General features: G+C 37.2%; 2 pseudogenes; both read right to left on the minus strand.

The window, feature by feature from the left end:
• Positions 1 to 290: 290 nt before the first annotated feature.
• LOC110759064 (COBRA-like protein 1) lies at positions 291 to 3,074 on the minus strand (annotated as a pseudogene).
• A 1,321-nt stretch (positions 3,075 to 4,395) lies between these two features.
• On the minus strand, positions 4,396 to 22,831 carry LOC110759065 (COBRA-like protein 1; annotated as a pseudogene).
• Between the last annotated feature and the right edge of the window lie 540 nt (positions 22,832 to 23,371).

Here is a 23,371-nt window from a genome sequence, read left to right on the forward strand (position 1 = left end):
AGAATATATATAAAAGTAGAAAAGGAGAGAATCAGTTTATGGTGGTGATTGTGGTATGTGATATTCTGATGGTGTAATGTGTGTGTTTCAAATGTGAAGGAGGAGTGGCCTTTTATAGGCATCCAAAAACAAGTAACCTTCACCAACCATAAAAGTTCACCAACCAAAAATTAAGGCATTCACCAACCAGAAATAAAACATGAATATTAAATATTTATAACCCCCACAATAAATCAAATAAAACAGCCAAAATAATTAATTAAATAAAACGGTTAAATTTTTAAAACCTTTTAAAATTCCAACAATAATTTGTAGTTGAAGCTCAAATTTCGAGCCATGTCATCGAAGTTGGGGTGTTGGATAACTAAGTTCCAATCAGAATAGTTCATTCTGTACTGGAAGTTAGTTACCGTAACTTTTACCCGCCAATACTCCTTGTAGTTCAGTATAATGCGCCAATGAACTCGAATTGGGCACATATGCTCATACATCGAACTAGAGGTTCAAAGCTATCCATGTTATCCCTCCTACAAATTCACAAAAGACATGTTTAAATTAAACTCACAAAAACACTAAATGTTACAACAAGTTAAGTGATATAAGTAGTAATGAAACTCACTATGCACATATTTCTGGGCTGCTTGTATTACTTCGGCAGCCATATGAAGATGTTGGGCATGATACAATGTTGTTATCGTAAAATGCAGAGAGAGAGACTCAACATGTTGGCATTTTACGAGCAATTAATGGTGAAAATGTGCATGTCACGTTCCACGTCACTGTCATACACCAAAGGGCAAACAAAGAGGTTAAAAGTAAAATTTATACTACCCTAAATAAACACAAATACAAGAGTTGAATAAACATTGACTTAGTGCCCGTTTGGTATTGCTTATTTGGGGTGATAAGTGATTTTTTAAAAATTTTGTGAAACCCAACCCATTTGGTGAACTATGAGAAAATCACTTATTGTTAAAAATTGCTATGGGAGAAAGCTATAAGGGAAAGCAGCTAATAAGGTGCTTTCATTTTCTGATTATGCAGGAATCAGTTTCGAAGAGGCGCTGGGTTTAATGATTATGCGGCAATCATTTCTTGATTATATGGGAATCCGTACCAACAACACTTTTAACAAAAAGTTTACCAAACGCCAAACTGCTTTCTCTCACAGCTGATTTCTCTCACAGCAAATCTGACAGCGATTATTTTCACAGCATAGCAATGCCAAACTGGCCCTTACTCAATGCTTGAATGACCCTCCTTTTGTCTACAGTTGGGAACTTTGTGGGTTCCACAATACTTGTGGAGCCGAAAGTATAGCCAAGATCGGGTGCTTTCAAAGTGAAATTTTTAGGAACTCTCACATCTCTGTTGATGTTATCGGATTGACCAACAATCATAGTGAAAAAGCCTACATCTGGGGCTCCATTCTGCACCCAAGACCTAAGGACCCCTCATTTGCAACAATTTCTTACTTGTTGGTTGTATGAGGCCCCTGGCATGAGGTCAACAATTGTTGGGCTCCGCTCACAATTATGAGGGATTGCATCTTAAGAGATGAACAATTCCCTCGCTTCGTTGCTTCTGCTCCAAGCATGGACCAAATGGCTTTCTTCTTTACCCAAGTCCATCTAATTGACCATCCAGGAACTCGAATGTGTCGATAGTGCCAGTAATTATGTAGTGCTACGCATGCTTATTTATTTAAATCCATGTCAAATTTGTATGCATCCAATTGAGAGAAAATTAATTATAGCTCTCTTCCACTAATAAAAAAAAACTCAGCAAAGATTTTTAAAAGCACAATAACAAAAGATACTAAAATAACAAAAATAATTGTGGAATTATGACGTATATACAGCTGTGGAAGGATAAAAGTAAATGTTTGTGCCTAAAAATCTCGGCTTGTGAGGCCGACCGAAGGAACAACCTCTCGGCCAAGGCACTTGCCCAAAAGCCGAACACGACAAGTTGTCATTCGCTCTTCCTCGTAGAATGAGGGAGATCTATGAAGGCGAGGTCTTCACGACCACGGTGAACTTTGAACGAAGAAAATAGTAACCCCTCAAATACACGGCCAAAGTGGAAAAGTAAAGGGGCGTTGCCACGTGTCATGAAGGTCCCACGCTTCATTTAATGAGATAATGCTCCTGACTGCAGCAGAAAACCCACGATCCGCGCAAAAGAAGAATTTACATTTAATGCATAAGGGAATGAGGGAAGTGATTGGAGCCAGTGTATGGTGAGTAAAATCAGGATGATTAGGCGCGAAATCTTATGACTTGTAAGGCTAAGTCACCAACCATCAGACCAGAACATTAAATGCTCCTCCAAGGCCCAAGACCCAAAACCGACAATCAGGGCGGCGGCCGAGATTTATGGGGGTTACACCACCATACTTCAAGTTCCCAAATGTTGTTCAGACTACCTACTATCTCTGATCCACCACGTCATGCAGATATCAGCTTCGCCTGCCTCCCAGAGCCTCTTCTAAAAATACCAAGCTCCAACTACATTTAACAGGGTCAACACCAAACACAAGCCTCCAACAGAGCAAATTACATTTTCCTGTCATATATCTTCTTGTAACGCACTTTCAATACCTTTACTTGCTTTCTTAGGAGTAGTGTCAGATTGTAGGAAAGTCTGTTCATCAATATATCATACGACCCTTGGTTTCTCAAGGCACCGGAGCACCATCCTTGTTACTTGTTCCGTCCATCCCACATATCATACGACCGTTACAATCCAGCAACGCGCCAGAGCACCGCCTAAAAATCCACCATTAACACCCCCATTAACGGCCTTGTAGCTCAGGCCGTGAACCTGATGGCCGAGATCAGTTCCTCTCTCGGCCACAGTCGTTCTGATTAGAAGTGAGACTCGAATAGGTGCGTAACTCATCCATCCATCCACTCGCATCATCATCGAATGCACGGTAGACCGTGCTGGCACACCCACGCACAACCGCACCGCACTAAAGAATGACGACCCGTGTTGGCGCGGATCCCCTCGGCCCAAAGCACTAGGCCGTGAGATTTGCGGTGGTCAACAGTAAAGGTGACATCATTCATTTTCATAGAGGTTAAAGTAAAATAATAAGAGAATATAATAAAGTGGGATTCTAATCTAAGCAAAGAGAGCAAATATTTGGACATGGTCACATACTTAAAAGAAATAAGAAGGCATTAGGTAAATTGGTGACATGGGCCTTTAATGTTATCTACCTATGATTACGGTCCAATTTAGGCGCATTTTGTATTAGGACTAAAGTGTTGGCATTTGGGTGATTTTTTGTTTTTGTTTTTAAAAGGATCTTTCAATAAAGGCCCATTTTGTATTAGGACTAAAGTGTTGGCTTTAACCCAATAGTTATCTACTTATGATTGCGACCCAATTTATCTGATCAGGTGCCAGCTAGACACTTATTTTAGGATTAATTTTCTTAAAAATTACTACTTGTGCCACTCCTACCACTCCTATCTAGAGATCGTCAAAAGGTCGGGCCTGGCCAGCCCGGACCAAATTTAATGGGCTTGGGCTGGACTGTGCCTTAAGGAGGAGAGAGAAAATAACATGTTGTGCTGGGCTTTTACAATAGATTCAAAACCCATACCCGCCCCATGGGCCAGGCCTGAGAAAGCCCACTAGGCCGGGCCTAAATGGGCCTACTATATTTTTCAACATCTGATTCCCTTTTGCCAAGTTTTATATAAAAACTTCAAAGAAGTACATGATTCATTAGAACATGCACTGCCAATTTTTGTCTGCTATCATAATTTGGTTGACAAAATTAATAATTTGGAATTTTTGAATAAAATGAGCAATTTGGCATCTTTAAGCTTCAGAAGTTAAATGTGCTTATGTTAATCACATTACATGCATACATATATATATATATATATGTTGATTTCTTTAGTGGAGTTGGTGATAAATTTACTAGTTGTTCTAATTGAGAACCATAACTATTATGACTAAATGTACAAATATACAGATCCCATTTAAAGGTGTCAAACATGACGTGTTTGGTCGGGCTAAGTCAGGTAGGGTCAGGCCGAGTCGGGTCTCGATTGTTAATTGTCCAATATGGTGATTTCATCAATTGGATGGAACTTAGCTTACTATATTTTTACTACTTACATCGAGTCTCGAGTGTTAAACGTCCAATAATCTGAAAGTTCAGAGGAGAAATTACTAAGAAATGGTTTATTAGTTTTATTTGTGCAAAATTACTGAGAAGCATACTGGAGTCTCTTTTTCGTTTTTTGTCAAACTGAACTTTTCATTTCATTCACAAGAGAAGAGTTACAAATAAAGCCCAACATAGCAAAGGCCCAAAACAACCACACCCGAGCAAGTAAAGCAGGAAAGATATAAAGAAAACACATGCTTTCATTACATTTGCTTTGGTAAGAAGTAATCAGTCTCGTAACCATTTGACATAGTCAATTTGTGAACATAAATTGTCACAAATATAATAACTATAGACATGACCAGCACAACTACTATTACAGAGATGGAAATAAAGTAGAGCTTCGACTCTATTTTTGGCAAGCTTGGATAGACATCATGTTGTGGCATTTGACAGTAATCTCTATCAAATAATACGGCCCTAGGAAATGCCCAACCATCCTCCAAAGTAAATGTTGCTCGATCTTTGTGGAAGAGCAACTCTGTATGTACATATCGGTTTGACCCAGATTGCATCAGGATGTCAATGAAGAAGTTAATTCCCCAAAGCACTGTAGTATAATCTGTTGAGAGAAAAACAAAATTAATATTTTACATATTAATTAATAGAGATTTAGTGATTTGTAGTTGAAGCTGAAATTTCGAGCCATCAAAGTTGGGGTGTTGGATAACTAAGTTCCAATCAGAATAGTTCATTATGTATTGGAATTAGACACTTATTTTAGGATTAATTTTCTTAAAAATTACAACCTATGCCACTCCTATCTAGAGGTCGTCAATGAGCCAGGCCTGGTCATCCCGGGTCAAATTTAATGGGCTTGGGCAGGGCCGAGCCTCAAAGAGGAGAGAGAACATAATAGGCCGGGTTGGGCTTTTACAATAAATTCAAAGCCTAGGCCCGCCCCATGGGCTAGGCCTAAATGGGCCTACTATATTTTTCTCTTATGTTTTTCCTTTTTATTATGTGTCTATTTTTTTCTCCATTTTTTTTTCTATGTTTATAGTTCTCTATTTTTTCCATAAATTCTTCAATTACAAATTAAGTGAAATCACTGTAATGCCTCCTTTTATACAGAGGTATTTATAATTGGCGAAAAAAAACACGAAACACTGATATTGGGCTTGGTCTTGGGCTTCCAGAGAAATTTGCACAGATCATTCTATACTGGAAGTTAGTTACCGTAATTTTTACCTACCAGTACTCCTTGTAGTTCAGCATAATGCGCCAATGAACTTGAATTGGGCGCATATGCTCATACATCGAACTAGAGGCTTGAAGCTATCCATGTTATCCCTTCACAAAAGACATGTTTAAATTAAACTCACAAAAACACTAAATGTTACAACAAGTTAAGTGATATAAGTAGTAATGAAACTCACTCTGCACACATTTCCGGGCTGCTTGTATTACTTCGGCAGCCACATGAAGATGTTGGGCATGACACAATGTTGCTATCGTAAAATGTGGAGAGAGACTCAACATGTTGGCATTTTATGAGCAATGAATGGTGAAAACGTGCATGTCACGTTCCACGTCAATTTCATACACCAAAGGGCAAACAAGGAGGTTAAAAGTAAAATTCATACTACCCTAAACAATCACAAATACAAGGGTTGAATAAACATCGACTTACTCAATGCTTGAGTGACCCTCCTTTTGTCTACAGTTGGGAACTTTGTGGGTTCCATAATACTTGTGGAGCCACAAGTATAGCCAGGACCAGGTGCTTTCAAAGTGAAATTTTTAGGAACTCTCACATCTCTGTTGGTGGTTTTGGATTGACCAACAATCATAGTGAAAAAGCCTACATCTGGGGCTCTATTCTGCACCCAAGACCTAAGGACCCCTCATTTGCAACAATTTCTTACTTGTTGGTTGTATGAGGCCCCAGGCATTAGGTCAACAATTGTTGGGCTCTGCTCACAATTAGGCCTCATCATTTGGCCCTTGGGCTCATGGGCCGATGGGGGCCCGCCTGGCCCATCGAAAAGAAGCCCGGCCCGGCCCGTTATGGGCTTTGAGATGGCCCGGCCCGCCTTGGGCCGGACCGGGCTTGGGCTTGAGTGTTTGAAGCCCGGCCCGACCCATAGGCCCGGCCCGATTAGGCCCAAGAAAGTCCGGCCCGGCCCTCCCACAAAAGCCCGGCCCGTTAGGCTCGCATACATATATAATTATGTATAAATAAGAGTTTAGGATTAGGATTATATCACTTAAATCACATATATAATTTGTTTCATTTCATTTACTTTTCTTTACTCATTCCTAGTTTTATAATTGGATGATTAGCACATTAATTTAATTTGTGTCAATTATTAATACAACAATTATATATATATAAATAAGATGAACAACATATCATATAACCAAATATAATCATATCACGAAACATAATCGTACCACCAAATATAATCATGCTTTTTGAACACATCACCAAACATTTGCATATTTATTCATACCATCCTTTAAAAAAAAAAAAAATTATACTTATTATTTTTAAAAATTATTTCTTAAAACGTATTACGGTCTAATTATGTAATAACCTAAAAAACAATACTTGGTTTTATTATTTTTGTAGAAAATCTTATTAAGTTGTATGACTTTATTAGGTGTTTTATGAATTTGGTTTGATGTGAAAATATTGGAATTAAGTAAGTTTAATCTCAAATTTGGACTAAAATGCCCTTATGATTAAGTTTATGATTTTTTTCAATTGAAGTAGGCCCATTTTGGCCCAGCCCGATGGGCTTTCTCAAGCCCGACTCATGGGTCGGGCTTGGGCTTTGAATTTTCTAAAAAAACCCGGCCCGGCCCGGCCCGCTATTTTCTCTCTCCTCTTTAAAGCCCGGCCCGGCCCGGCCCAAGCCCATTAAATTTGGGCCGGGCTAGCCCGGCCCGGCCCATTGACGAGCCCTACTCACAATTATGAGGGATTGCATCTTTAAGAGATGAACAATTCCCTCGCTTCGTTGCTTCTGCTCCAAGCATGGACCAAATGGCTTCCTTCTTTACCCAAGTCCATCCATTTGACCATCCAGGAGCACGAATGTGTAGATAGTGCCGGTAATTATGTAATGCTACGTAGGCCTATTTATTTAAATCCATGTCAATTTTGTATGCATCCAATTGAGAGAAAATAATTATAGCTCTCTTCCACTAATAAAAAAAAGTTAAACTCAGCAGAGATTTTTAAAAACACAATAACAAAAGATACTAAAATAACAAAAATAATTGTGGAATTATGACATATATGCGGCTGCAGAAGGATAAAAGTAAAGGTGTCATCATTCATTTTCATAGAGGTTAAAGTAAAATAATAAGAGAATATAATAAAGTGGGGTTCTAATCTAAGCAAAGAGAGCAAATATTTGGACATGGTCACATATTTAAAAGAAATAAGAAGGCATTAGGTAAATTGGTAACATGGGCCTTTAATGTTATCTACCTATGATTACGGTCCAATTTAGGCGCATTTTGTATTAGGACTAAAGTGATGGCATTCGGGGGATTTTTTGTTTTTTTTAAAGGGATCTTTCAATAGAGGCCCATTTTGTATTAGGACTAAAGTGTTGGCTTTAACCCAACAGTTATCTACTTATGATTGCGGCCCAATTTATTTGATCAGGTGCCAGCCAGTGGCGGATCCAGGATTGTTACCCCAAGGGGTCTTAGTGTAAAAGTTCCGATATTTTTTTTAAGATGAAAATAACACTAAAAGATAATTTTATATTACTTTCCGCTTATCGTTCAATAATTCTAAGCCTAAATTAATCAAACCAAACAGTCAACTATTTTTTATAAAAGAAACAAATGAACAAACCTATCTTATTATAAGTTATCCATCACAAAATTAATCATAAACCCTAAATTCCAACAAATCAAATAATCATATATAGTCATCCAATCCAATAAATCATCCACACACAAAATCATCAATATTCATCCATTCCAATAAATCATTATCCAATAAAAATATTAGGCATTATCATCAAACAAAAGAATGTAACATAAGTATACCAAGAACAATAAATTTATAAAATCAAAGTTGGAGAAGGAAGAGAATAAAATTTTCAGCCATGTTGAGGGTTTGGGGGGGAGATTTAGTTTAGGGTTTAGGGTAGAAAATAATAGAATTTGGGGATTTTAGGAGTCCATTTGAGTGTTTGAGTTGAATTGAGCAGAGACATGGTATTTATTACAATTATTTTAGTATTTTTATGTTTTTCATAAATCTTGTTGGGAAATATGAAGGGTTGTTGGGCAATATTTTCCAGATTTGGCCAATATTAAACTTTAGCCAATATTTTCCAGATTTGGTAAAGTTTTATGACTGAAAGCAATGGGATGGGGTATTGGGTGGGTTTGGACTTTGGGGGGAGTTGCTGGGCCAGGCCATTTTAAAGACAATTCCTGGGTCAAAACGACGTAGTTTTGCCCAGGATGTTTTTAAAAAAACAACAGTGCTTCTTCTTCCTCGCAGCTTCTTTCTTTCTCAGCAAAAACGTCGAGCACCTGGTGTGCAACTCCAAGGGGTCTCTCCCCCAGCTCCAAGGGACCTCTAAGCCTATTTCCATGGCTTCCAAGAGGTCGTGCGACCCCACTGACCCCACTGTGGCTCCGCCATTGGTGCCAGCTAGACACTTATTTTAGGATTAATTTTCTTAAAAATTACTACTTGTGCCACTCCTATCTAGAGATCATCAATAGGCTGAGCCTGGCCAGCCCGGGCCAAATTTAATGGACTTGGGCTGAATTGGACCTTCAGGAGGAGAGAGAAAAAAACAGGCTGAGTTGGGCTTTTACAATAAAGTCAAAGTCCATACCCGCCCCTTGGGCTAGGCATGAGAAAGCCCACTGGGCCGGGCCTAAATGGGCCTACTATATTTTTCAACATCTGATTCCCTTCTACCAAAGTTTTATATAAAAACTTCAATGAAGTACATGATTCAGTAGAACATGCACTGCAAATTTTTGTTTGCTATCATAATTTGGTTGACAAAATTAGTAATTTGGAAATTTTGAATAAAATGAGCAATTTGGCATTTTTAAGCTTCAGAAGTTAAATGTGCTTACGTTAATTACATTACATGCATACATATATATGGTGATTTCTTTAGTGGAGTTGGTGATAAATTTACTAGTTGTTCTAATTGAGAACCATAACTATTATGACTAAATGTACAAATACATGGATCCCATTTAAAGGTGTCAAACAGGCCATGTTGGGTCGGGCTAAGTCAGGCTGGGTCAGGCTGGATCGAGTCTCGAGTGTTCACCGTCCAATATGGTGATTTCATCAATTGGATGGAACTTAGCTTACTATATTTTTACTACTTACATCGAATCTCGAGTGTTAAACATCCAATAATCTAAAAGTTCATATGCGAAATTACTAAGAAATGGTTGATCACTTTTATTTGTGCGAAATTACTGAGAAGTGTATTGGAGTATCTTTTTCATTTTTTGCCAAATTGAACTTTTCATTTCATTCAGAAGAAAGAGTTATAAATAAAGCCCAACATAGCAAAGGCCCAAAACAAGCACACTTGAGCAAGATATAAAGAAAACACATCCTTTCATTACATTTGCTTTGATAAGAAGCAACCAGTCTCTTTGCTCAACAACTATTTGACATAGTCAATTTGTGAACATAAATTGTCACAAATATAATAACTATAGACATGACCAGCGCAACTACTATTACAGAGATGGAAATAAAGTGGAGCTTCGACTCTATTTTTGGCAAGCTTTGATAGACATCATGTTGTGGCATTTGACAGTAATCTCCATCAAATAATACGGCCCTAGGAAATGCCCAACCATCCTCGAAAGTAAATGTTGCTCGATCTTTGTGGAAGAGCAACTCTGTATGTACATATCCGTTTGGCCCAAATTGCATCAAGATGTCAATCAAGAAGTTAACTCCACAAAGCACTGTAGTATAATCTGTTGAGAGAAGAACAAAATTAATAATTTACACATTAATCAATAGAGATTTAGTGATTTGTAGTTGAAGCTGAAACTTCGAGCCATCGAAGTTGGGGTGTTGGATAACTAAGTTCGAATCAGAACAGTTCATTATGTATTGGAATTAGACACTTAATTTAGGATTAATTTTCTTAAAAATTACAACTTGTGCCACTCCTATCTAGAGGTCGTCAATAGGCCGGGCCTGGTCAACTCGGGCCAAATTTAATGGGCTTGGGCTAGGCCGAGCCTTAAGGAGGGGAGAGAAAATAACAGGCCACGTTGGGCTTTTACAACAAATTCAAAGGACATCGGGCAGGGGCCGGGCCTGGCCTAAATGGGCCTACTATATTTTTCTCTTATCTTTTTTCCTTTTTTTATGTGTCTGTTTTTTTCTCCCTTTTTTTTTTTCTATGTTTATAGTTCTCTACTTTTTCCATAAATTCTTCAATTACAAATCAAGTGAAATTAGTGTAATGCCTCATTTTATACAGAGGTATTGATAATTGGCCAAAAAATACATGAAACACTGATATTGGGCTTGGTCTTGGGCTTCCAGCAAACCAACCAAACTTATATATATATAATAAATGGGCTTGTGGGCCGGGCCTTAATGGGCTTTGCAGGTCTGGCCTTCATGGGCTCAAACAAGCCGGGCTTATGGGCAGGACTGGGCTTTAGACACCCCAACCCATTAAATAGCGGGTCGGGCCATCCCAAAGACCGTAACAAGCTAGGCTGGGTTGGGTTTTTTCTCGATGGGCCGAGTGGGCCTCTATTGGTCCATGAGCCCGCTGGCCAAATGATCTATCCTATATCACGATGAGACCACTAAATCCTGCAAATGGCCGACAACTTTGTGTAAATATTATTATTCCTTCCAACTTTAAATGGTCAAACAAAGAAAATCGGAAACTCTATCAGATTACTATAGTTAGACTTTCTCTAAGGTTTCTTCAAATTCACAAGTTGTCAAAAGTCGAAATGATGAGTTTAAGGAAAGACAAAAAACAAAAGAAAAGAGAGAGAAGGTACGAACCTCAGTTTTCAGAAGACAGAGCTCATCAAAACGAGAAGTAAAGAGCTTGATTGCAGCTTCATTGATGGTGAAACTTGGGTTGCTTTTGTTGCACAAAAAATTCAAAGTCAGGGAGATTTCTTTCCTTAAAAGTGTCAAACAAAGTAGGACAAATATTTAGTTATACTCAAATATGCTCATATTCGCTCATATTATTATTCTTCTCCAATATGGAGGTATTTATACAAGTACAAAGATGTGTTAACCCTAAATAAAATAGGAAATATATCTAAATTACAATAGGAAGTAAATCTCTATTACAAAAGGACTAAATAATAATTGGTAAGTAACCAAAATTCTAATGAAATAAGGAACCAAAATCCTAACTAAGTAAGGACTCGCCAACACTCCCCCTCAAGTTGGGCAAAGATATTTCGCATGCCCAACTTGACAAGCGAGTCATAGAACACCATACTTGAGAAGCACCAATTGTAGAGAAGGTCTTTTCGTCAACCACGAGTGAAACAAGTAACAAACTAAAGCAAAGTTCGCAGCGGAAACACAAGAGCAAACACAGAAACCCTGTGAGTACGGCACATAGCAGAACACAGAAACCCTGTGAGCACGGCAGCAGTAAGGCAGAACACAGAAGCCCTGTGAGTACGGCAATAGGTAAGGCAGAACACAGAAACTCTGTGAGTACGGCAGTAGATATGGCAGAACACAGACACCCTGTGAGCATGACAGTAGATATGGCAGAACACAGACACCCTGTGAGCACGGCAGTAGGTAAGGCAGAACACAGAAGCCCTGTGAGCACGGCAATAGATAAGGCAGAACACAGAAACCCTGTGAGCACGGCAAAATCAAAGGCAACCAAACCCTAAAAATAGGGTAAGGCAAGGTAAGGCAAATAAAGGCCAAGCAAAGGCAAGGTGGCAAGGCATGGCATAGAACCCTAAAAATAGGGTAAGACACGACAAAGGTAAAGCCTTACCCTAAAAATAGGGTAAGGTAAGGCATGGCAAGGCAAAGCCAAACCCTAACAAATAGGGTAAGGCAAGGTAAAGAAAGTCAAGAGCAAAGGCAAGGTCAATGGGCATGACCACAATGGAAACACACCAGCAAAGGCATGAGCAACAATACTAGCACCAACAAGAGCAATACAAAGCACTGGTACCAGCAAGAGCAACAAGGCAGAGACATAACATGCATTATCAACAGCAATACAAGGCACTGGCAACAACAATAGCAGAGACAACTTCTCTTCACTCCCCCTCTCCCCCTGAAGAGAAGAGGTCGATGGAGCCATATGATCAATGGTACTTGAGAAACATCTGACTAACACTGAGATGTAGTAGAATCAGCCATGGCAGATGGGTGGTTAAATCGCAGCGGAATAGATGAGCAGCGGTGTCAATAGCAAGGTAGGCAGCAACGACGGTAGCAAGGTAGACGGCGGCGGCGATGGACTAGGATTATAGGCTAGATGTATAGTGCAGCGGAAATAGGTAGTGTCTAGGGTTAGGGTAGAGACAGATCAAAACACAGCAACATCATCAGAAATGACCATAGCAACGGAAAGCGAAGCAAACAAAGGCAACATCAACAGCGGTAGTAAAGGCAACGGCAACGGCAACAGCAACGGCAACAGCAACAGTTCTTCCATATCAACTTTCGCTAATTCACGCAGACACAACTTCTCTTCACTCTTCCTCTCCCCATGAAGAGAAGAGGTCGTCGGAGTCAAGAAATATGTTATATCTTCATGGGAATACATCAAGGTAATGGGGATACATCAATAAACATATTCTTTTCACTCCCCCTCCCCTCCTTGAAGGGGAGGAGAGCACTTAAATTGCAAGGAGAACGCAAACACAGGTCACAAGAAAAACTAGGCTCTTATACCATGTCAAAGAAAGTAGGGTAAATATTTAGTTATGCTTAGATACGCTCATAGTCGCTCATATTTTTATTCTTCTCCAATATGGAGGTATTTATACAAGTACAAAGATGTGTTAACCCTAAATAAAATAGGAAATATATCTAAATTACAATAGGAAGTAAATCTCTATTACAAAAGGACTAAATAATAATTGGTAAGTAACCAAAATTCTAATGAAATAAGGAACCAAAATCCTAACTAAGTAAGGACTCGCCAACAAAAAGATGATGACAAAATCAAGCCTTCTTGTCCTCTCAAAGACATGGGTGAAGTAAGAAAAGTTGTGATGGTAAGATTTGCTTGTTGGGTTGTATTAATTTGTAAGGTTGGTTGTGCATTTGGATTGACCTTCTGCTTATCATTCTGAATTGCATCCCATGACTGGTGTAGGGGTTTAGAGGTCAACAGCACATTTGCCAATTCTAGGCCGCTGCTAAATCTGTCATCAAAAAATCAAACCAAAAAATAGAGTAAGATATGGTGTTGATTTAGCAACTAACTTTGTTAAATTTTTACTATAAAAAGAAAGAAAAAATCATTGAGAAAGAAAGAAAAAGAACATTGAACTTTACTTACTGATTGCTCATCTTATTCTTATAGCATTTTCCGATCTGTTAACAAACACAGTAGAGGAGAATGAAAACCAGGATGGTTGATGTCTTTCTTATATACATGGAAATGAATTGCTATCTAAGTGTACACAATAACAAAAGATCCTAAAATAACAAAAATAATTGTGGAATTATGAAATATATGCGGCCAATGGCGGACTCATGAATTTTTCTAGAGGTGGGCTAATTTTTTTTTTTTTGGGTAGAACTTTTATAACTAGGAGATTTTGGGCTAATTAATATTATATGGTAGGATTATATATAGAAAATATGGTAGGATTTCAGTGGGTAGAAGAAAATAAAATCTGATTTGGTTGGCTAGGATAGTTTGAATTCTAAAAGATAAGTGGGCTAATATTTAATTGTAGTGGATTTTGTTGTAAAAGAAATACTAATGTACAAAACCAGCACTGGGCTAAAGCCCAGTTGAGCTCCTTCATAGGTTCGCCTTTGCATGCGGCCGCATAAAAGTAAAGGTGACAACACTCATTTCAATAGAGGCTAAAGTAAAATAATAAGAGAATATAATAAAGTGAGATTCTAATCTAAGCAAAGAGAGCGCATATTTGGACATGGTCACATACTTACAAGAAATAACAAGTCATTGGGTAAATTTGTAACATGGGCCTTTAATGTTATCAACCTATGTTTGCGGCCCAATTTAGGCACATTTTGTATTTGTACTAAAGTGTGGGAATTTGGGGGAATTTTATTTTTATTTTTAAAAGGGATCTTTCAATAAAGGTCCATTTTGTATGAGGACTAAAGTGTTGGCTTTAACCCAACAATTATCTACTTATGATTGTGGCCCAATTTACTTGATCATGTGCCAGCTAGATACGTATTTTAGGATTAGTTTTCTTAAAAATTACAACATTTGCCACTCCTATCTAGAGGTCATCAATGGGCCGGGCTTGGTCAGTCCGGGCCAAATTTAATGGGCTTGAGATGGGCCGGACTTCAAGAAGGAGAGAGAAAATAACGAGTCAAGTTGAGCTTTTACAACAAATTCAAAGTCCAGGCCGGCCCCATGGGCCAGGCCCTAGCCAGGCCTATTGGGCCAAGTCTAAATAGGGCCACTATCTGTTTCTCTTTTTTTTTTTCCTTTTTATTCTGCATCAAAGGGATTCTAGTCAATCTAACGGTTGGGATTTATATAGAAGTGGGCTTATTTCTACATAAAGGAGTGGGCTAATATTGGATTTACCTAGTTTAGGCTTCGACAACTTAGAATGAGTTGTATAATTTTAAAGTTCAGCACTGGGCTGGAGTACATGTAGATCCGCACATGGTTCCAATGCAGATGAGTTTGCTCACAGTTGGGGTTTGATATTTATAGCCAATGAGGGAGCTAGAGTCTAAACAATGGGGAGGCAATAGCTAAAAAAGAAATGAAATTACATACATATTTCACATTTTATATAAAAACTTCAATGAAGTACATGATTCCTTAGAACATGCACCGCAAATTTTTGTTTGCTATAATATTTTGGTTGACATAATTAGTAATTTGGAATCTTTGAATAAAATGAGCAATTTGGCATCTTTAAGCTTCAGAAGTTAAATGTGCTTACGTTAATTACATTACATGCGTGCAATGCATATATATGGCGATTTCTTCAATGGAGTTTTCGAGGGCCCCATGGATGCGCCCAATGTTGAGAATTAATGACTAACTCACTGCCCTTTTAAGATCTTGTTGTTGATGGACTTTGGACAAAGAACTCAATGATGGATGAGTCTTACACACACACACAGAAATTAACCAAGCACAAATGACACAAGTGTTTATAGAGGTTCAGCAAATTGCCTACATCCTCTTTGGTGATCACCTTGAGAAATTTCACTAATGAAGATAGGTTACAACTTTGGTTTACAAAGGAAACCCCCTTAGAACACTACCCTCACAATCTGTTTCTCTCACACCCTTGCTCAACACCTTGATACACTTAGAGAACTCTCTTGCTCTCCCCTTAGTTTTTCTGAACACACAACTAAAACTTCAGCTCTAACTCAACTTGGAATACCAGCTTCTTCCACTTACAATTATTCAACTTGTTTTCTCCTCTTGTGTTATCTTACTTCACCCCATTTCCTACACAAGCCAATAGACAAGAGATAAGATATCAGCTTGTCCTCCACGTTCTTCCCTTTAGTCACCACTTAGACTAAATGTCAGATCAAGTAGGTAAATAGAATCCAACTCAGCCACCTCCCACTTACACCAGAAAATGGAGAGTGATATCTTTGAAATAAGATAACCAATTAGCCATGAGTGCTCTCCCAACTATCCAGCAGGTAGTCAACGTTCATTTAACTCAGAAGTGACCCACTAAGCCTCTGAAATCTTGTGGAAAGCGATAGCCATTGAAAACACTGTTGAAAACGCGTAAGAAATCGTCACAGCACGACTGGGACGACCGGTCGCCAGGAACTGGCGACCGGTCGCTTTTGGTTTTTCCTCCAGACCTTGAATCTGCTTCTAAACGACCGGTCGCAAATGCTAAGCGACCGGTCGCTAGCTTCCTGCGACCGGTCGCGAAGAACTGGCGACCGGTCGCTCGTTGATGTTGCTCCAGACTTCGAATCTGCTTCAAAACGACCGGTCGCAAATGCCTAGCGACCGGTCGCTTTTAGGCAGATTCAAAATCTTCCTTTCAGCGCCAAAACCAACCTTGTATCCTTAGGTGAGCCATTTTCCCAACACCCAACTCCATTGGCAACACCGAAATCAATTGGGACAAGTATGTTCTTTGTTTCAGTTTTCCCTTTTTGTTTGATTCATTGACAAATCCCATTGCTTGCTTTTTATCTGTCACCTTAGAAGAAATACGAAAGTAGAATATAATATAGCAATATGCACGTATAAATATAATGTATTTGACTTTACAAAATACAAGGCGCAAAGAACCCATGTTTAAATTTAGCCCTTCTTTCCTAGAAAGAGGGAAAGAAATATCCCAAAAGTAAACGTAACAACTACAAAAGAGAGTAGGAAACTAGCACAACAAAACTATGCAAATTCGATTGCACTGCATGGAAACAGAACATGGAGGCTGTTATAAAAATTATAGTTTTTTTTTTTTTTCTGTAAAGTTATGCAAAAATATTTATATTATAAATAATATATAAAACAAAATGGAAAACTTTTTGAGGTAAAGTAAAACTAAAGAAACACATAAAAAAAAAAAATTAAGATTAAGAAAACAAGCTTGGTATGGTGAAGCACGTCAGAGACGCTATCCTAAATTCTTTGTAGCCTCCTTACCTGTAGGTAGGGGCGGCCCTGAGGGTGTGCAAGTGGTGCCACTGCACAGGGCCTCCAAATTTTTTATACGTATATGTTATATAAATTAATATTTTAAATATTATGGTGTGCGTTGTTTTGTTGCACTTTAATTTCTACTTATGGTGTGGGTTTGAGGCCCGCCTGTCTCATCATGATTGATTATATAACGAAAGATAACAAGCATTGCATATATATTTGATAGTTTATATATATATATATATATATATATATATATATATATATATATATATATATATGGGTTATTCCCAGCAATGGTCCCTCAACTATACCCGTAGTTACAGTTTGGTCACTCAATTCAATTATTAGTTGCAGAGGTCACTTAAGTAAGTGTTGTGTTGCACCATTAGTCATTCCGTCAAACTCTGTTAAATTTTCTGTCAAAAGTGAGAGTAAATTCGGAAATTCATCCACAACCCTCCTTTCATCCACAACCCTCCATTGTTGCAACCCAATCCTTGCTTCTCCTCCCTCGTACCAAAATCTCCACAAAATTTCTACTCTCAAACATGAAAGTAATAATACAAAAAATGAAGCACAAAACATGTGATTAAATTGTATAACCTTTGAAAAAGGACAAAAAAAGAAAGAAAGAAAAAAAGCAGAAGATCTTGCTTACTTCGTTCCAGTGGGATTAAAGGCAATTGAAAAGGCAGCTGTGATACCAACAGGAGTTGGTCCAAGTGGAAGGGGCTTGGATCCTTTAAACAAGAGGTCCTGGGTTCGATCCCAAGCGCTGGCGAATAGAGCAGACTTTGTTGGGAGAGGTCCCCGCTTTGCGCCCGACAGTACCTCGAGGGTTAGTCCCCGCAATCGCGCGGGGGATACCTTGGTTTTCACCAAAAAAAAAGGCAGCTGTGATTTCATCCACGACATCATAAGCACGATACGTGCAACGTAGCTGCAATTTTAAGCCAAAGAAGATGGTGTTAAAAAAATACACAAATATTGAATCCCCAAATACATATCAGAACTTCATATACAAGGAAACAGAGTGATCTAAACATGGAATAGTCGAATTGTATATGTTGCAATGACATATCAAGGGGTAAACTTTACGAAGATACTAATTTTCTTTGCATAATGAAGACTTGCAATAATGAGCCAGCACCAGCCCAGTAAAAGCATCCCAAAGATGAATTGGATGGTCACGAGATGTTGTTGCAAAAACACTGGTAACTGGGTCTGCAAATGCCAACCAAGATTCCAAATCAAGCTTTAGCTTAGGGTATTACATCAACCGCTATAAATTATATCTTTTGAAGGAGAAGGGAGCCTTTTTCTGCCCAGATTTTGGTACAAGGGAGGAGAAGCAAGGATTGGGTTGCGACAATGGAGGGTTGTGGATGAAGGGGAGGGTTATGGATGAATTTCTGAATTTACCCTCACTTTTGATAGAAAATTTAACAGAGTTTGACGGAAGGACTAATGGTGCAACACAACACCTACTTGAGTGACCTCTGCAACTAATAATTGAATTGAGTGACCAAACTGTAACTACGGGTATAGTTGAGGGACCATTGCTGCGAATAACCCTATATATATATAATATCAGAAATTCTCTTATGCGGACATCCGGACGTTATTATCGTGCGGACGCTGTGTATTTTGTATTACCCCTTTCTGTTTTCCTGCATGTTTACAATAGGATCCGTACGATAATAATATGCGGACATCCGGATAAGAGAATAACTGTATATAATATTATATTATATTTGGTTGTGGAGTGATGATTGATTTATATACTTCATATATAATTATACTATATACAAGTCTTCATATAATTAATAAGCACTGAAAGGAAACCTAGTCTTTATACTGAACATACTAGTATTTAAGTTTCTCAAATTGAAACGTCAAATTTTTTTATAAATTTGATTTGTGATTTGCATGCTAATTGATGATGATTTTTTACTTTAAAAAATAAAATTTTTGTATGCCACGGTGTAAGTTTGTGTTAGATTATATGAGAACCTCAGTTTAAGTTTCGCACAGGGCCCCCAAAATCTCAATCTCGGTTTTTGTTTATCAATAAGAGTAGTTTAGAGCATTATCTATTACTATTAGGCCATTACTCGAGTCTCTATTCTCCCCTTTTGAGTTTTTATTATTCCAGAGTTATTACCTGTATAAAGAATTTAGCATTTTCACATTTAATACTCATATTGTACACATACGTACGTATTTTTTTATGTTTAATACACTAGTTTTTAACAAAACTTTCAACAATACACACAAAATTCAAGTATTATTCACAAAATACTCACATATTATTGATTAAAAATAAAATATATTAAAATATTAAAATACTAATTATTCATTAAGTAAATAATAATTGAAACATAACTACTAATTAAAGTAATTTAAAAAAATCAGAGAATAGCCGGTATAGCCAGGCGGCTATACCTTTAAAAAAATTCAATTACTCTGATTTTTTTTTTTTTATATATAAAAAGAGTATAGCTGCATGGTTTTACTTTGGTCCTTTTTTTTTAAATTTTTAATTTTTAAATATTCATTTTTAAATATTTAGAGCATTAAAAAAGATAAATTCATATTATTATTTATCAATAAGGCCCAGTTTGGGATTGCTGTCACTTTTAAAAAAAGTTGCTTCTGCTGTACTTTGAAAATAATTAGCTGTAAAGTAAAGCAGTTCCATGTTTTGTAAATAATATTTTTAAAGTGCTGTTAGTACAAAAAGCAGTGTCAAAATCGTTTGGTAAATTTTAATATAAAATTGTTGTAACTGTGAATAATGACTAAAATAGACATGATGTTGAAAGTGTTATGTACTAATCATGTGGTGGTAGTGGTGGAGATGGAGTGGAGGTGGTGGTGGTGATGAAGGTGGAGTTGGTGGTTGTGGTAGTGGTGGTGGTGGGGATGACGGTTGTGGAGGTGGAGGTGGAGGTGGTTGTGGCAGTGGCAGCGTCGTGGTGGTGGTGGTGTTGGTTGTGGAGATGGTGGTGGATGTGGAGGTTTTGGAGGAGGAGGTGGTGGTTGTGGTGGTGGTGGCGGCAGTGGTGGAAGTGGCGGTGGTTGTAGAGGTAGTGAATATGGTGGTGCAAGTGGTGGAGTTGGATGTGGAAGTGGAGGTGGTGTCATTTTTTAAAATGAATTATGGTATTTTGGGAATTAAAAAATTCATTAAAGGTTCATCTCTGCTTCTTTTAAAAGCAGTTTTGAAAAGCAACCTAGAGCCTGCTTTTAAAAGCTGCTGTCAAAAGGCCACTGCTTTTAAAATAATCGGGATATTTTATTTTTACCAAACACCTTAAACTGCTTAACTTTAAAGTGAAGTAGGTTTTTGGCGAAAAAAAGCAATCCCAAACGGGGCAGTAGTTTAGAGCATTATCCGTTGGATATTAATCTAATGGTTCAAAAAAAAATTCTTAAAAGGAGTGCAAGAGTGAGTGAATCGTTGAATTTACATCCAACGGTTAGTGACCATAAATCTCTTGGACCCCTGTAGTCCAAGAGATCGGGACTGTATAAATATAATGTATTTGACTTTACAAAATACAAGGCACAAAGAACCCATGTTTAAATTTGCCCCTCTTTCCTAGAAAGAGGGAAAGAAATATCCCAAAAGTAAACGTAACAACAACAAAAGAGAGTAGGAAACTAGCACAACAAAACTATGTACCAATTTCGATTACACTGCATTTTCCTTTTTTTTTTATTTATGTAAAGTCATATGCAAAAAAATTTATATTATAAATAATATATAAAACAAAATGGAAAGGTGTTTAAGGTAAAAGAAACACATAAAAAATAAATTAAAATTAAGATAGCAAGCCTAATATGGTGAAAAATGTCAGAGACGCTATCCTAAAGCCTTTGCCACCTCCCTACGTGCACTTTAACTTCTACTTATGGTATAGGTTTGAGGCCCGCCTGTCTCATCACGCTCATATATATATATATATAATTATACTATATACAAGTCTTCATATAGTTAACAAGCACTAAAAGGAAAATCTAGTCTTTATGCTGAACATACTGGTATTTAAGTTTCTCAAATTGAAACGTCAAACTTTTTATAAATTTGATTTGTGATTTGCATGCTAATTAATGATTATTTTTTACATTAAAAAATAAAATTGTTGTATGCCACAGTGTAAGTTTGTGTTAGATTATGTGAGAGCCTCAGTTTATTAAGTTTCACACAGGGCCCCTAAACTCTCAAGGCTAGCCCTGACAGGTATTGACGGTCTACAATACTTTAAGACACGACCCCCAATACACATGCTCAATGTCCGCTATGAGCACATTCACAGTCGGATATAGGTCTCCAAGTCATAGAACCATTGCCCAAAAATAATAATCAAAAGTATAGAAAGTATGAAGGTAGAAGAAAAGAAAAACATATTGTGGCGTATCTTATTGTGGTATTTTAGTAGTATCTCAAATGTGAAGATGTAGTGGCCTTTTATAGGCATCCAAGGACATGTAACCTCCACCACATTAAACTAGAACATAAGACATTCAATATAAAAATAAAACCTGGAAATTAAATATTTATAACCACCACAATAAATAAAATAAAACAATCAACAAATCAAAACGGTAAAATTTTTAAAACCTTTTTAAAATTCCAACATTAGTAATATGAAATACCGCTACTCTTTCTTATTAAGAAAACCTGAGAGACAAGGGAGAAAGATAGAGCTTGTTAATCGATTATAATTTTAAAAAAGCAAAGCAATTGTCAATGTTTTTGTTGTGAGTATCCCACAGAAAAACAATATAGTATGCACATTACCAAGATAGTTATAAAAGGGATGATATGAGAATATCCCACAGAATAACAGATATGAAAAATCCAGCAGTTGGAAAATGTGTTGTTCATCCCAGAATCCCAACGATGGAGTTGGAAATGTGCCACGTTTATTGACCAAAACATACCAACACTCCCCCACTATTGTGCGCCGCGGAAGCGGATTTCACAAGATGATCAAATATGAAATATGTCAATCACCAAAAATAAATATGCAAATATAGAGAAACCCCAGTAACTAAAAATGTAATTAACTCTATTTTAAATTGGATTAATTTCAGTTACATTTTGGTATCTTAGATTTGTACCCTTAAACACATGTTTGTCCATGAAATCATATATTTTTACATTAATAAGTACTGGTCACACTAGCTAGACTGAATCAAATTATTTAAATTGTTTTGTAATGTTAATTTAAAACAATTCGTATCATTTTGACAAATGAAGCAACGTATTAAACGGTAAATCTTCACTCCTCCAATGATTGAAAAAAACACAATGAAAAGAAAAACGATTCATATTCAGAAATTAATACGTCCATGAGAATGCACTAAATATAATAGAATATTATTACTCAGATCAAAATTGATCTTCTTTATTAGTACTACAAGCAGAGAGCTGAAGTGTTTTTGAATTTGAGCAAGTTACAAGCTCATCAATCATTGATGTCTTTTCAGCAAGAACAAAGACAAGCTCCGCCCACACAATTATTGCAGTTAGGAGGATTACAACCAAAGCACTGGCTACTAGATTCACATTCTAGATGATAGACTTCCGACGACGGGGAAGGGGACAAAACCTTCTTCGCATGTTCAAATTTCCCATTTTTAACTCCATCTCGCAAACCTGAATATATGTATATCCAACAATTAATTTGAAGACCGACAACAATATAATATAGTATGCACATTACCAAGATATTTATAAAAGGGATGAGATGAGGATATGCTTACCATGTGCCACAACAAGGAGGAGAAGCAAGCACACTGTTATGGAGGAAGCCTTCACCATTTTTCTAAGTAGAAGTAATTGGTTTCTAATTTAGTACTGAAATTCTCCTCTCTTAGATTAGTGGTGGTATTGGTTGTGAGTCTACAGGTCAATATTTATAGGGGTTTTATATTCATTATATTAATGATCATATCTGTGTCATTCTCTAAATAGCATAATAGTGATTCTCTAACCGTTTGTGCGTATATGCAATTTTTTTTATGGCCACAAATTGTTTTTTTTTTTTCTTCTTTGTCGAGCTGATTTTGTACATGATGACATTAAATTTTCCGTTTTCATTGAAAAATTTTCCGTTTTCATTGAAAAAATTTCCGTTTTTATTGAAAAATTTCCTTCTAATCATAATTCACTATTATTGTAACCGTTGGACATTCCTTTTTCCAATCTTTTTTTCCTCTCATTAAAAAAAAAGTACTAAAATGCACAATCAACAACAAATCCAAATGCTTATGAGTATTTTGATTCATATAAGGATCAACAAATATTTGCGGAAAATGTGCCTATGTGCCTATATATACACGTGAACGCTAATATGCATTT

The sequence above is a fragment of the Prunus avium genome, chromosome 3 (genome assembly GCF_965620075.1).
Source record: "Prunus avium chromosome 3, drPruAviu1.hap1.1, whole genome shotgun sequence".
NCBI lineage: Eukaryota > Viridiplantae > Streptophyta > Magnoliopsida > Rosales > Rosaceae > Prunus > Prunus avium.